This window comes from Oryx dammah, unplaced genomic scaffold (genome assembly GCF_014754425.2).
Source record: "Oryx dammah isolate SB20612 unplaced genomic scaffold, SCBI_Odam_1.1 HiC_scaffold_2, whole genome shotgun sequence".
Taxonomy (NCBI): domain Eukaryota; kingdom Metazoa; phylum Chordata; class Mammalia; order Artiodactyla; family Bovidae; genus Oryx; species Oryx dammah.
This window is the reverse complement of record NW_024070186.1, coordinates 110,627,723-110,642,845: the sequence shown is the minus strand read 5'-3', so window position 1 is coordinate 110,642,845 and position 15,123 is coordinate 110,627,723. Positions and strand designations below refer to the sequence as shown.

The 15,123-nt window shown below is 38.2% G+C and overlaps 1 protein-coding gene across 8 annotated transcripts in view; it reads right to left on the bottom strand.

Annotated features, from left to right (window-relative positions):
• Window positions 1-15,123, bottom strand: part of SENP7 (SUMO specific peptidase 7) — a 146,120-nt gene that overhangs the window by 64,230 nt on the left and 66,767 nt on the right. The gene's annotated exons all lie outside the window — the stretch shown is intronic.

The following is a 15,123-nucleotide window of genomic DNA, read 5'->3' as shown; positions in this document are numbered from 1 at the left end:
AGATACCAAGGGAACATTTCATGCAAAGATGGGCTTGATAAAGGACAGAAATGGTATGGACCTAACAGAAGCAGAAGATATTAAGAAGAGGTGGCAAGAATACACAGAAGAACTATACAAAAAAAGATCTTCACGACCCAGATAATCATGATGATGTGATCACTAATCTAGAGCCAGACATCTTGGAATGTGAAGTCACGTGGGCCTTAGAAAACATCACTACCAACAAAGCTAGTGGAGGTGATGGAATTGCAGTTGAGCTATTCCGAATCTTGAAAGATGATGCTGTGAAAGTGCTGCACTCAATATGCCAGCAAATTTGGAAAACTCAGACTGGAAAAGGTCAGTTTTCATTCCAATTCCAAAGAAAGGCAATGCCAAAGAATGCTCAAACTACCGCACAATTGCACTCATCTCACACGCTAGTAAAGTAATGCTCAAAATTCTCCAAGCCAGGCTTCAGCAATATGTAAACTGTGAACTTCCTGACATTCAAGCTGGTTTTAGAAAAGGCAGAGGAACCAGACATCAAATTGCCAACATCCACTGGATCATGGAAAAAGCAAGAGAGTTCCAGAAAAACATCCATTTCTGCTTTATTGACTATGCCAAAGCCTTTGACTGTGTGGATCACAATAAACTGTGGAAAATTCTTCAAGAGATGGGAATACCAGACCACCTGACCTGCCTCCTGAGAAATCTGTATGCAGGCCAGGAAGCAACAGTTAGAACTGGACATGGAACAACAGACTGGTTCCAAATAGGAAAAGGAGTATGTCAAGGCTATATATTGTCACTCTGCTTATATGTAGAGTACATCATGAGAAATGCTGGGCTGGAAGAAGCACAAGCTGGAATCAAGATTGCCGGGAGAAATATCAATAACCTCAGATATGCAGATGACACCACCCTTATGGCAGAAAGTGAAGAGGAGCTAAAAAGCCTCTTGATGAAAGTGAAAGAGGAGAGTGAAAAGGTTGGCTTAAAGCTCAACATTCAGAAAACGAAGATCATGGCATCTGGTCCCATCACTTCATGGCAAATAGATGGGGAAACAGTAAAAACAGTGTCAGACTTTATTTTTGTGGGCTCCAAAATCACTGTGGATGGTGACTGCAGCCATGAAATTAAAAGACGCTTACTCCTTGGAAGAAAAGTTATGACCAACCTAGATAGTATATTCAAAAGCATAGACATTACTTTGCCGACTAAGGTCCATCTAGTCAAGGCTATGGTTTTTCCTGTGGTCACGTATGGATGTGAGAGTTGGACTGTGAAGAAGGCTGAGCGCCAAAGAATTGATGCTTCTGAACTGTGGTGTTGGAGAAAACTCTTGAGAGTGCCTTGGACTGCAAGCAGATCCAACCAGTCCATTCTGAAGGAGATCAGCCCTGGGATTTCTTTGGAAGGAATGATGCTAAAGCTGAAGCTCCAGTACTTTGGCCACCTCATGTGAAGAGTTGACTCATTGGAAAAGACTCTGATGCTGGGAGGGATTGGGGGCAAGAGGAGAAGGGGACGACCGAGGATGAGATGGCTGGATGGTATCATGGACTCAGTGTACATTGAGTCTGAGTGAGCTCCGGGAGACGGTGATGGACAGGGAGGCCTGGCGTGCTGCGATTCATGAGGTGGCAAAGAGTCGGACACAACTGAGCGACTGAACTGAACTGAACTATTGAGAAGGAAAAACAAAGCCAGAGGGATTGATTTCAATCCCTTCGTGATTTCAAACTAAATTACAAAGCCATAGTAATCAAAACAATATAGAAAAATAGACATAAAAATGACTGAAACAGAATAGAGAGCCAGAAATAAATCCATGCATGCATGGTCAACTCATGTATGACAAAGGAGCTAAGAATACACCATGGGTAAAGGATAGTCTCTTCAATAACTGATGCTGGAAAAACTTGACAACCACATACCAAAGAATAAAACTGGACCAATATTTTATACCATATACAAAAATGAACACAAAATAGATTAAAGACTTACATATATGACCTGAAACCATAAAATTTCTAGGAAAAAACACGAGAGTAAGCTGGTTTGGGCAGTGATTTTTTTTTAGATTAAACACCAAAACAAAAACAACAAAAGAAAATAAGTGGAACCACAAAGCTGTACAGTAAAGAAAATTATCAGCAAAATGAAAAGGCAACTTATGGAGCAGGAGAAAATAGTTTTAAGTCATCTATCTCATAAGGAAGTTAATATTCAAAATACATGATATATAAAGAATCCATACAACTCAACTAAAAAAATAGAACAATTTCATTAAAAAATGGGCAGAGAAACTGAACAGAAGTTTCTCCAAAGACTACAAGCAACCAACAGGTACATGAAAAGGAGCTCAACATGCACCATCATCAGGGAAATGTATGTCAAAACCACAATGAAGTATAACTTCACAAATCTGAGAATGGCTATTACCAAAGGAGAAGAGACAAGTGTTGGGAAAGATATGGAGTGCTGAGGAAATGTAAATTAGTGCAGTCACTATGGAAAACAGTATGAATATACCTCAAAAAATTAAAAATAGAACACAGAGTCTAGTAATTCCACTTCTGGGTGTTTGTGCCTAGGAAACAAAATCACTACCTCAAAAAGATACACGCACCCCCACGTTCACTGAAGCATTATTTGAAATAACGAAGACAGGGAAACAACCTAAGTGCACATCAACAGATGAATGGATAAAGAAAATGTGTCACAAACACACAGTGGGATATTTTTCAGTTATAAAAGAAAAAGAAAGAAATCCTGCTATCTGTGACAGCATTAGTGAGCCTTGAGGGCATTATGCTAAGTGAAATGAGACAAAGACAAATAGTGTATGACTTCACTTATGTGGGGAATCTAAATTTTAAAACAAACCAACACACGCATAGACACAGACAACAGGTTGGTGGTTACTAGAGCCAGGAGCATGAAATGATTGCAGGTGATAAAAAGGTACAAGTTTCCAGTTATAAAAAAGAAAAAAAGTCTTGGGGATGCAAGGTACAGCATGATGACTATAGGTAATAACTAATAACAATAGTGTACTGTATATTTGAAAGTTGCTAAGATAGTAGATCTTACAAGTTCTCATCACAAGAAAAAAAAGTGTAACTACGTGTGGTGATGGATGTTAACTAAACTTACTGTTCACCATTTTGCAATATATACATATATGAGATCATTATGTTGTACATCTAAAATTAATACAATATTGTGCAGTAACATATCAATAAAATTAATTCAGTTAAAAAAGACAAAATGAAAAACAATTGAGAAAGCAATTTGGTATTAATTAGAGTAGCCATAAAATTAATTAAATCTTTACCAACAATCTTCTCATCCATGATAATTATTAACAAAACAACTCATTATGGTATTATTTAACTGGGTAAAAATTCTGAAAATAAAAAATTTTTAAATAAAAAACTATCAAATTATTAACCTACAGCCTTCCTTTATAGTATAATATATAGCAATTACTACATTTTCAACAGTATTTAACAATATAGAATCCTAAATTTTATTGAAGTATAGTTGATTTACAATGTTGTGTTAATTTCTAGTGTACAGCAAAGTGATTCAGTTATACATGTTGTGTATATATTCTTTTTCATACTCTTTTCCATTATGGTTTATTACAGGATACTGAATATAGTTCCCTGGCTATACAGCAGGAGACTGTTCTTTATCCATCCTATATACAATAGTTTGCATCTGCTAATCTCAAACTTCCAATCCTTCCCCACTCCCTGAGAAATTTTTACATTTATAAAAGTACTAAAAAAATCAGCAAGAATAAATCAAGGATCTTTGTACCATAAAATATGAAATATACACTAAGTGACCTCAGGAAAATTGCAGAGTAGGAACGACCTGCCACGTTCTCCTCTAGACAACAACACTGGCAGAATCCGATGAACTTTGGAGTTCTGGAGTCTAGTCAAGGCTTGTAACTTCTAGCCAAAAGGTTCAACAGGAACTTAGGTCAATTAAGGCAGTTTGGATGGTAGCAGTTACCTATACCCAGCTCTGAGACAAGTAGCCAAGTCCAAGTTCTTAGAACAGTTTGCACAGGCTTACAATCAGCACGATGAGCAATAAGGGTGTCTTTCAAATACTGGGAATCTGTATTCTGTGATCACTGATTGCTGTCTCTGATTATGGAAAAGGAGACTTGGAGACAGGCAGCCATTGCTGTAACAACCATCACCATGTTGCAACAGTCTCCCCATTCAGCTAAAACAACATGCAGGAGATTAAAAGAGCTAGCACCTATTTTGTTCTATTTCTTCCCTTCATTTTTCCTATTTCCTCCTTATGGGAAATAAATATTTAAGGACTAAGATATTAAAAAGTAATAACATGTACCAGGAAATTTAAAGTCACAAACATGACCACAGAAAGACAAAGGCTCAGAAAAGAACTGGAAAGACCTGGAATGGGGACATATTGCAACAATTTTAAAAATTAAGCAAACAAAGGGGAAAAAAATCCAGCAAATGCTGGGAAAGGAGGAGAACCTGATTTTCAAACTTTGCATCTTATAATATCCAAATGTCAAGTTTTCAACAACAACAATAAAAAAATCACATGACATTCAAAGAAACAGGAAAGAACGGCCAATTCAAAGGAAAAAAACAAGAACTAATCAACAGAACCTGTCCCTGAAAAAAAAAAAAAAGCAGATGGCAAACTCAATAAGCAAAGACATTAAAACAACTATCTTCAAGGTCCTCAGGGACCTGCCTGGCAGTTCAACAGTTAAGAGCTGCACTTTCAATGAAGGGAGCACAGGTTCAAGCCCTGGTCAGGGAACTAAGATTCCCACATGCTGCACAGCTTGGTGAAAAAGGAAAGAGAGACAGACAGACAGACAGAAAGAAAATCTTTAACAAAATCAAGAAAATGATTTGTGACAAGATGAAAACATCAATAAAAGACAAATGAACCAAAAGGAAATTCTGGAGCTGAAAATGTACAATAACTGAAATGAAAATTTTATTAGAGAGATTCAAAAGCTGATTTGAGAAGGCAGAAGAAACAATTAGTAAACTTGAAAATATGACCATAAAAAGGACCAAATCTGAGGAACAGAAAGAAGAAAAACTTAAAAAAAGTAAACAGAACCTAAGCGACCTATGGGACACCAAGAAAGGGACTAATATACACATTGCTGGTATCTCAGAGAAGAAGAGAAAGAAAAGGGCAAAGATATTACTTAAATAAATAATCACCAAAGAAGTCCAAATTTGATGAAAGACATGAATATAAATACCAAGAAACCCAAGGAACTAAGCGTACAGTAAACTGAATGAGACCTATATCAAGAAATGTTATAATTAAATTGTCCAAAGACAAAGCACAAAGAAAAAAGTGACTCATCACACACAAAAAATCCTTAATAAGATTATGAGAAGATTTCTTATCAAAAACCATGCTGGCCAAAAAACACTGAATTGGTATATTCAAAGGAAAAAATCTGTCAACAAGGAATTCTATATCTGGCCATACTATCCTTCAAAAATGAGAACAAAATCAAGACATTCTAAGATAAACAAATCTAGATGGCACATTAAAAAACAGAGACATCACTTTGCCGACAAAGGTCCACATAGTCAAAGTTACGGTTTTTCCAACAGTTATGTATGGATGTGAGAGCTGGACCATAAAGAAGGCTGAGCGCCAAAGAATTAATGCTTTTGAACTGTGGTGCTGGTGAAGACTCTTGAGAGTGCCTTGGACTGCAAGGTGATCCAACCTGTCCATTCTGAAGGAGATCAGCCCCAAATACTCATTGGAAGGACTGAGGCTGAAGTTCCAGTACTTTGGCCACTGGATGTTAAGAGTCAACTCTTTCGGAAAAGATCCTAAATGAGGAGAAAGACTGAAGGCAAAATGAAAAGGAAGCAGTAGAGAATGAGATGATTAGAGAGCATCACCTACTCACGGGACAGGAATTTGAACAAACTCTGGGAGATAGTGGAGGACACAGGAAAAATTCTCAATAAAATACCCCAAATGGTTTATATTGTTATATATCCTAACCACATGGTTCATGGGATGAAAGGATGGTTCAACATACAAGAATTTATCAATAAAATAGCGTGCTATGTCACAGTCAATGGGGTCACAAAGAGTTGGACATGACTTGGTGACTGAACAACAACAATAACAAAGGTAAACAACAGCTGAGGAAAATCATTACCACTATAAGTAAAACCAGCCCTGTAAGAAAAACTAAAAATAACTGGTAAAAGTAAATCCATCAGTTCAGTTCAGTTCAGTCGCTCAGTCGTGTCTGACTCTTTGAGTCCATAGATAATTATAAAATCTACTATTACTGTAACTCTGGTTTATAATATGCCATTTGTTTTATACATGATTTAAGAAACTACTACATTCTTTAAATTATTAGACTATGCTTTTGAACAAACAACACATGAAGATATAATTTTATGACATCAATGACTTAAAAGTATGTGAGGGCAGAGCTATAAAGGAGCACAGTTCTGAATGTTAATGAAATTAAGCTGATATAAATTCAAACATGGTTCCTGGGATGCAAGGATGGTTCAACATACAAGAATCTATCAAAATAATATACCACATTAACAAAATGAAAGAGGAAAACTACATGGTCATGTCAATTAATACAGAAAAAGTCCTTCGCAAAATTCAGTACCCTTTCCTGATGACTAAAAAATGAAACTCAACAATCTAAGAATATAAATTACCTACATCATCATAGCAAAAATCATATATGAAAAACACACAGTAAACATCAAACTCAATGATGAACGATGGACAGCTTTTCTTCTAGAGAAAGGAATAAGACAAGGATGACCACTTTGACCACTTCTACTCAACACAGCTAGAAGTTCTAGCCAGAGCAATTATACAAGAAAAATAAACATAAAAGCATTGAAATTGGAACAAAATACTCTGTGTTTACAGATTATATGATCTTGCATGTAAGAAACTCTAAAGATCAACACATACATAAACATAAAAATGATTAGAGGTAATAAACATAAAAATGATTAGAGGTAATAAACAAAAGAAATTAAGGAAATAATTCTATTTACAATAGCTTCAAGAAGAGAAAAAACTTAGCACTTAACCAAGGAGACAAAAGATTTGTAAAATGGAAATTATAAAACATGGCTAAAAGAAATTAAAGAAGATATTAATAAATGGAAATACAACCCATGTTCATGGATTAGAAGACTTAATATTATTAAGATGTCAATACTACCTAAAGCAATCTACAGATCAATGCAATCTTATCAAAACCACAGTGACATTTCTTGCAGAAATTAAAAAAAACTTATCCTAAAATGTATACGAACCAGAGATCAAATTGCCAACATCCACTGGATCATGGGAAAAGCAAGAGAGTTTCAGAAAAACATCTACTTTTGCTTTATTGACTATACCAAAGCCTTTGACTGTGTGGATCACAATAAACTGTGGAAAATTCTTCAAGAGATGGGAATACCAGACCACCTGACATGCCTCCTGAGAAACCTGTATGCAGGTCAGGAAGCAACAGTTAGAACTGGACATGGAACAACAGACTGGTTCCAAATAGGGAAAGGAATACGTCAAGGCTGTATATTGCCACCCTGCTTATTTAACTTATATGCAGAGTAAATCATGGTAAACGCTGGGCTGGAGGAAGCACAAGCTGGAATCAAGATTCCTGGGAGAAATATCAATAACCTCAGATATGCAGAGGACCCCACCCTTATGGCAGAAAGTGAAGAAGAACGAAAGAGCCTCTTGATGAAAGTGAAAGAGGAGAGTGAAAAAGTTGGCTTAAAGCTCAACATTCAGAAAACTAAGATCATGGCATCTGGTCCCATCACTTCATGGCAAATAGATGGGGAAACAGTGAAAACAGTAGCTGACTTTATTTTTCTGGGCTCCAAAATCATTGTGGATGGTGACTGCAGCCATGAAACAAGTGACTGCAGACACTTGTTCCTTGGAAGGAAACTTATGACCAACCTAGACAGCACATTAAAAAGTTGCACATTTGTGCAACTGTGGTGTTGGAGAAGACTCTTGAGAGTCCCTTGGACTGCAAGGAGATCCAACCAGTCCACCCTAAAGGAGATCAGTCCTGGGTGTTCATTGGAGGGACTGATGTTGAAGTTGAAAGTCCAATTCTTTGGCCACCTCATGCGGAGAGCTGACTCATTTGAAAAGACCCTGTTGCTGGGAGGGATTGGGGGCAGAAGGAGAAGGGGACGACAGAGGATGAGATGGCTGGATGGCATCACCGACACAATGGACATGGGTTTGGGTGGACTCTGGGAGTTAGTGATGGACAGGGAGGCCTGGCATGCTGTGATTCATGGGATCACAAAGAGTCGGACACGACTGAGTGACTGAACTGAACTGAAAATGTATATACAACAAGAGTCAAAACAATCTTCAACGTATTTGGAGGGATCAAACTCCCTGATTTCAAAACTTACTACAAAGCTATAATAATCAACACATATGGTACTAGCATAAAGACAAACATGGAGACCAATGGAATAGAATAGCACCCAGAAATAAAGCCACACATATATGGTCAAATGATTTGCAAATGGCTGCTAAGTCCTTTCAATGGGGAAAGCTTCACAGCTTTCTCAACAAATGATGCTGGAAAAACTGAATACCGACATGCAAAAGAATGAAGAAGGATGCTTACCTAATACTCTTACACAAAAGTTAGCTCAAAATGGATTAAAGGCCTAAAAGCATAAACTGAAACTATAAAACTCTTAGCATAAAGGAAACTGTTCAGGACATTGGATATGGGAGTATTTTCTTGGATATGACATCAAATAGAAACATAGATAAACTGGACTTCATCAAAATGAAAATTTCTGGGGGCTTCCCTGATGGTCCAGTGGTTGAGACTCCATGGATCCACTGCAGTGGGCATGAACGAGTTCAATCCCTGGTCACGGAACTAAGATCCTGCATGCCACATGGAATTACCAAAAAAAATTTTTTTCTATTAAAAAAAAACTAAAACTTCTGTACATCAAATGGCAGTAACAACAGAGTAAAAAGACAACCCACAAAATGGGAGATCTATCTGGAAATCATACTTTATGATAATATTAATATATATTTATATTCAGAATAGAGAGAACTTCTAAACTCACAGATAAAAAACAACCTGATTCATCAATGGGAAAAGGACTTGAACACACATTTCTCCAAAGAAGACACATGAATGGCCAATAAACACATGAAAAAGATGTTCAATAACACTAAAACCACGTCAAAACCCCAATGAGATATTGGTTCACATCCACTGGAATGATTACCATGTAAACACAGTAAATATCAAGCGTTACAAAGGATGTGAAAAAAACCAGGACCCTTGTGCACTGCTGTGGCAATGTAAAATGATGTAGTTTTACATTTACAGAGAACAGTATGGTGGTTCCCCCAAAAATTAATAATAGAATTATAGGATCCAGAAATTCCACTTTCAGAAATACACCCAAAAGAACTGAAAGTATATAGAAACACAGATACATGTACACTGATGTTCATAACAGTGTTATTATTCACAATCATCTACAGGTGGAAGCAACCCAAGTACCTATAAACATTTGTAGAAGACTCCAGAAAGGCAAAAAGGAATCAACACTTCAATTAGAAAAGTTATCTCCAGCCAGTTGTTCTGGGTCTAATACCTCATTTTAAAAAATCATAAATTAAAACATCAGCTGACTGACCTATCTTTATACTTCAGGTTAAGGTGGTCTTCCCAAGAGCAAATCAAAACCAGGAGTCAAAAACTGACAGATTTTACAAAATAAAACTTTTAAGTCTCAGTGCCACAGAAGTTACTATAAACAAAGTAAAATTACGAAAACAAAGTTGAAAAAAATTTTTCCCACACATATAACAAAGAGGTAATACCTTTCATAAGAGTTCTTACTAATTAGTAAGAAACAAATGAAACACCCCAATACACACAAGACGTAAGAGAAAATTCATGTAAGAAATACAAAATCCAGGGCCATGGTTCACAGGTAAAGAATCTGTCTGCCAATGCAGGAGACGCAGGTTTGATCCCTGATCCAGGAGGATCCCACAGGCCTTGGACAACTAAGTCTGTGCATCACAGCTACTGAGCCTGTGCTCCACAGCCCTTGACCCACAACTACTTAGCCCACATGCTACAACTACTAAAGCCTGTGCATCCTGGAGCATGTGCTCCACAACGAGAAGCCACCGTAGTGAGAAGCCATGTACCACAATCGGAGAGTAGCTCCCACTTGCCGCAACTAGAGAAAGCCTGAGTGCAGCAAGCAAGCCATCCAGCCATCTCACCCTCTGTCAACCCCTTCTCCTGCCACCTTCAATCTTTCCCAGCATCAGGGTCTTTTCTAATGAGTCAGTTTTTAGCATCAAGTGGCCAAAGTATTGGAGCTACACATTCTGCATCAGTCCTTCTAATGAACATTCAGAACTGATTTCCTTCAGGACTGACTGGATTGACCTTGGAGTCCAAGGGACTCTCAAGAGTCTCCTCCAACACCACAGCTCAAAAGCATCAATTCTTTGATGCCCAGCTTTCTTTATGGTCCTACTCTCACATCCATACACGACTATAGGAAAAACCATAGCTTTGACTAGATGAACTGTGTCAGCAAAGCAATGTCTCTGCTTTTTAATATGTTGTCTAGGTTGGTCATAGCTTTTCTTCCAAGAAGCAAGCATCTTTTCTAATTTTCATGGCTGCAGTCACCATCTGCAGTGATTTTGGAGCCCAAGAAAATAAAGTCTAGTCTCTCAGTGTTTCCACTGTTTCACCATCTATTTGCAATGAAGTGATAGGACCAGATGCCATGATCTTAGTGTTCTGGATGCTGAGTTTTAAGTCAGCCTTTTCACTCTCCTCTTTCACTTCCATCAAGAAGCTCTTTAGTTCCTTTTCGTTTTCTACCATAAGGGTGGTATCATTTGCATATCTGAGATATTGATATTTCTCCTGGCAATCTTAATTCCAGCTTGTGCTTCATCCAGCCTGGCATTTTACATGATGTACTGTGTGTATATAGGTTAAATAAGCAGAATGACAATATACAGCCTTGACATACTCCTTTCCCAATTTGGAACCAGACCATTGTCCCATGTCCAGTTCTAACTGTCACTTCTTGACCTGCATACGGATTTCTCAGGAGGCAGGTCAGGTGGTCTGGTATTTCCATCTCTTTCAGAATTTTCCACTGTTGTGATCCACATAGTCAAAGGCTTTGGCATAGTCAATAAAGCAAAAGTAGATATTTTTCTAGAACTCTCTTGCTTTCTTGATGATCCAATGGATGTTGAAAATTTGATCTCTGGTTCCTCTGCCTTTTCTAAATCCAGCTTGAACATCTTGAAGTTTACGGTTCATGTATTGTTGAAGCCTGGCTTGGAGAATTTTGAGCATTTCTTTACGAGAATGTGAGATGAGTGCAATTGTGCAGTAGTTTGAGCATTCTTGGGCATTGTCTTTCTTTGGGTTTGGAATGAAAACTGACCTTTTCCAGTCTTGTGGCCACTGCTGAGTTTTCCAAATTTCCTGGCATACTGAGTGCAGCATTGTCACAGCATCATCTTTTAGGACTTGAAATAGCTCAACTGGAATTCCATCACCTCTACTAGCTTTGTTCGTAGTGATGCTTCCTAAGGCCGATTTGACTTCGCACTCCAGGATGCCTGGCTCTAGGTGAGTAATCATGCCATTGTGCTTATCTGGGTCATTTAGATCTTTTTTTTGTATAGTTCTTCTGTGTATTCTTGCCACCTCTTCTTAATATCTTCTGCTTCTGTAGGGCCATACCTTTTCTGTTCATTATTGTACCCATCTTTGCATGAAATGTTCCCTTGGCATTTCAGATTTTCTTGAAGAGATCTCTAGTCTTTCCCATTCCATTGTTTTCCTCTATTTCTTTGCACTGATCACTTAAGAAGGTTTTCTTATTTCTCCTTGCTATTCTTTGGAACTCTGCATTCAGATGGGTGTATCTTTCCTTTTCTCCTTTGCCTTTCGCTTCTCTTCTTTTCTCAACTATTTGTAAGGCCATTTTGCCTTTTGGGATTTCTTTTTCTTGGGAATGGTTTTGATCACCATCTTCTATACAATGCCATGAACCTCCATCCATAGTTTTTCAGACAGTCAAGTCAGTCAGTCAGTCAGTTCAGTTGCTCAGTCGTGTCCGATTCTTTGCGACCGTTATGAATCACAGCATGCCAGGCCTCCCTGTCCATCACCAACTCCCACAGTTCACTCAAACTCATGTCCATCGAGTCAGTGATGCCATCCAGCCATCTCATCCTCTGTCATCCCCTTCTCCTCCTGCTCCCAACCCCTCCCAGCAACAGGGTCTTTTCCAATGAGTCAACTCTTCGCATGAGGTGGCCAAAGTATTGGACTTTCAGCTTCAGCATCAGTCCTTCCAATGAATGCCCAAGACTGATCTCCTTTAGGATGGACTGGTTGGATCTCCTTGCAGTCCAAGGCACTCTCAAGAGTCTTCTCCAACACCACAGTTCAAAAGCATCAGTTCTTCAGTGCTCAGCTTTCTTCACCATCCAACTCTCACATCCATACATGACTACTGGAAAAACCATAGCCTTGACTAGATGGACCTTTGTTGGCAAAGTAATATCTCTGCTTTTCAATAGGCCATCTAGGTTGGTCATTATTTTCCTTCCAAGGTGTAAGCATCTTTTAATTTCATGGCTGCAATCACCATCTGCAGTGATTTTGAAGCCCCCCAAAATAAAGTCTGTCACTGTTTCCATTGCTTCCCCATCTATTTGCCATGAAGTGATGGGACCAGATGCCATGATCTTCGTTTTCTGAATGTTGAGCTTTAAGCCAACTTTTTCACTCTCCTCTTTCACTTTCATCAAGAGGCTTTTTAGCTCCTCTTCACTTTCTGCCATAAGCGTGGTGTCATCTGCATAACTGAGGTTACTGATATTTCTCCCAGCAATCTTGATTCCAGCTTGTGCTTCCTCCAGCCCAGCGTTTCCCATGGTGTACTCTGCATATAAGTTAAATAAGCAGGGTGACAATATACAGCCTTGACGTACTCCTTTCCTATTTGGAACCAGTCTGTTGTTCCATGTCCAGTTCTAACTGTTGCTTCCTGACCTGCATATAGGTTTCTCAAGAGGCAGGTCAGTTGGGCTGGTATTCCCATCTCTTGAAGAATTTTCCACAGTTTATTGTGATCCACACAGTCAAAGGCTTTGGCATAATCAATAAAGCAGAAATAGGGTTTTGCTGGAACTCTCTTGCTTTTTCCATGACCCATTGGATGTTGGCAATTTGATCTCTAGTTCCTCTGTCTTTTCTAAAACTAGCTTGAACATCTGGAAGTTCACAATTCACATACTGCTAAAGCCTGGCTTGGAGAATTTTGAGCATTAGTTTACTAGCGTGTGAGATGAGTGCAATTGTGTAGTAATTTGAGCATTCTTTGGCATTGCTTTTCTTTGGGATTGGAATGAAAACTGACCTTTTCCAGTCCTGTGGCGACTGCTGAGTTTTCCAAATTTCAGACACTCTATCAGATCTAATCCATTGAATCTACTTGTCAGTTCCACTGTATGTTACCACATAATACTATGTAAGGGATTTGGTCTTAGTCACATTAAGGCATTTTTCCTGAGTTGTTATGGCAACAATCTTTAAGTCTAGCTTTAAGCCCAGAGCTAATGATTACACAACAAAACAACTCATCCTGCTCAAGAGTATGTTCTTCCTTAAGTTCTGTACTAATGGTAACATATGGTAATATAACAAAAAATGTAGGGCTTCCCTGGTGGCTCAGAGGTTAAAGCGTCTGCCTCTAATGCGGGAGACCTGGGTTTGATCCTGGGTCGGGAAGATCCCCTGGAGAAGGAAATGGCAACCCACTCCAGTATTCTTGCCTGGAGAATCCCATGGATGGAGGAGCCTGGTGGGCTACAGTCCATGGGGTTGCAAAGAGTCGGACATGACTGAGTGACTTAAAAAAAATGTACCTTGCTAAGGACATGTCTCTCCTTAACAAAACCTTATGACTAATCTTGTTATCTTGTGGGAGTGGGTCTGGTAAAACCTTTACAACCTTGAGACATTCTTTTGATTTACTGTTAATAACCAGCTCAAAAAGTATACAGTTCCCTTGCTAAGACTAGTGATGGGGCACTCTCTGTCCTCCTTCCGATGTCTACATCAGAAGCTTTCTCTGTCCTTTTTCACTGTAATAAAACTTCTGCCACACAAAAGCTCTAAGTGATCAAGCCTGGTCCCTGGTCCCCAAACTAAATCTTCTTCAGAGATCATGAATTCATGAAACTGATATCATTCACTGTAAGCTACCAGTATCTCTCCTCACTGTCTAGTATAGGACAAAGATATAAACACTTTTAGTGCAAAATGATAAAATGCATTTCTACTACCTCTGATTATACATTAAATTTATTAGTAACTGGATAATGCCACTGAAACACTCTTTTTTTTTTACAGCAAATTCAGAAAAAGGATAAAATTAACATTGTTGCTAAGTAGAATCTAAGTGAAACACAAAATATTCTCCAAAAGAAGAAAAACTCATAAAATTTATGTTAATAATAAACAGAATTTATAAAAACAGAATGTTATAAAGTAAGAAATTTATTATAGATACTTTAAAAGGTAACTATGAATACTCTTTAATGTAATTAGCCTTAAAAGAGAAATACAAACCAGAAGTTATGTTTGGATGATTAGGGGTAGAAAGGCAATTAAGATCGGATCAACAATTTTTCACTCAGATCAAAACTATTTATTGTACTGTTAGAAAGCAGAAAATAAAATAGAGTTTCACAGTAAATGAAAGTTAAAAGATCTAGTACTATGTACTAACTGACATCCCTGAGCTTTTTAACCACAATTTTTTTTTCTTATTTACAACCACCGTATGAGCCTCTCCTAGTACTTTGCTACAAAGTCGTTCAGTCAGGTCCAACTCTTTGTGACCATATGGACTGTAGCCCACCAGGCTCCTCTGTCCATCGGATTCTCTAGGCAAGAATACTGGAGTGATTGCCATGCCCTCCTCCAAAGGATCTTCC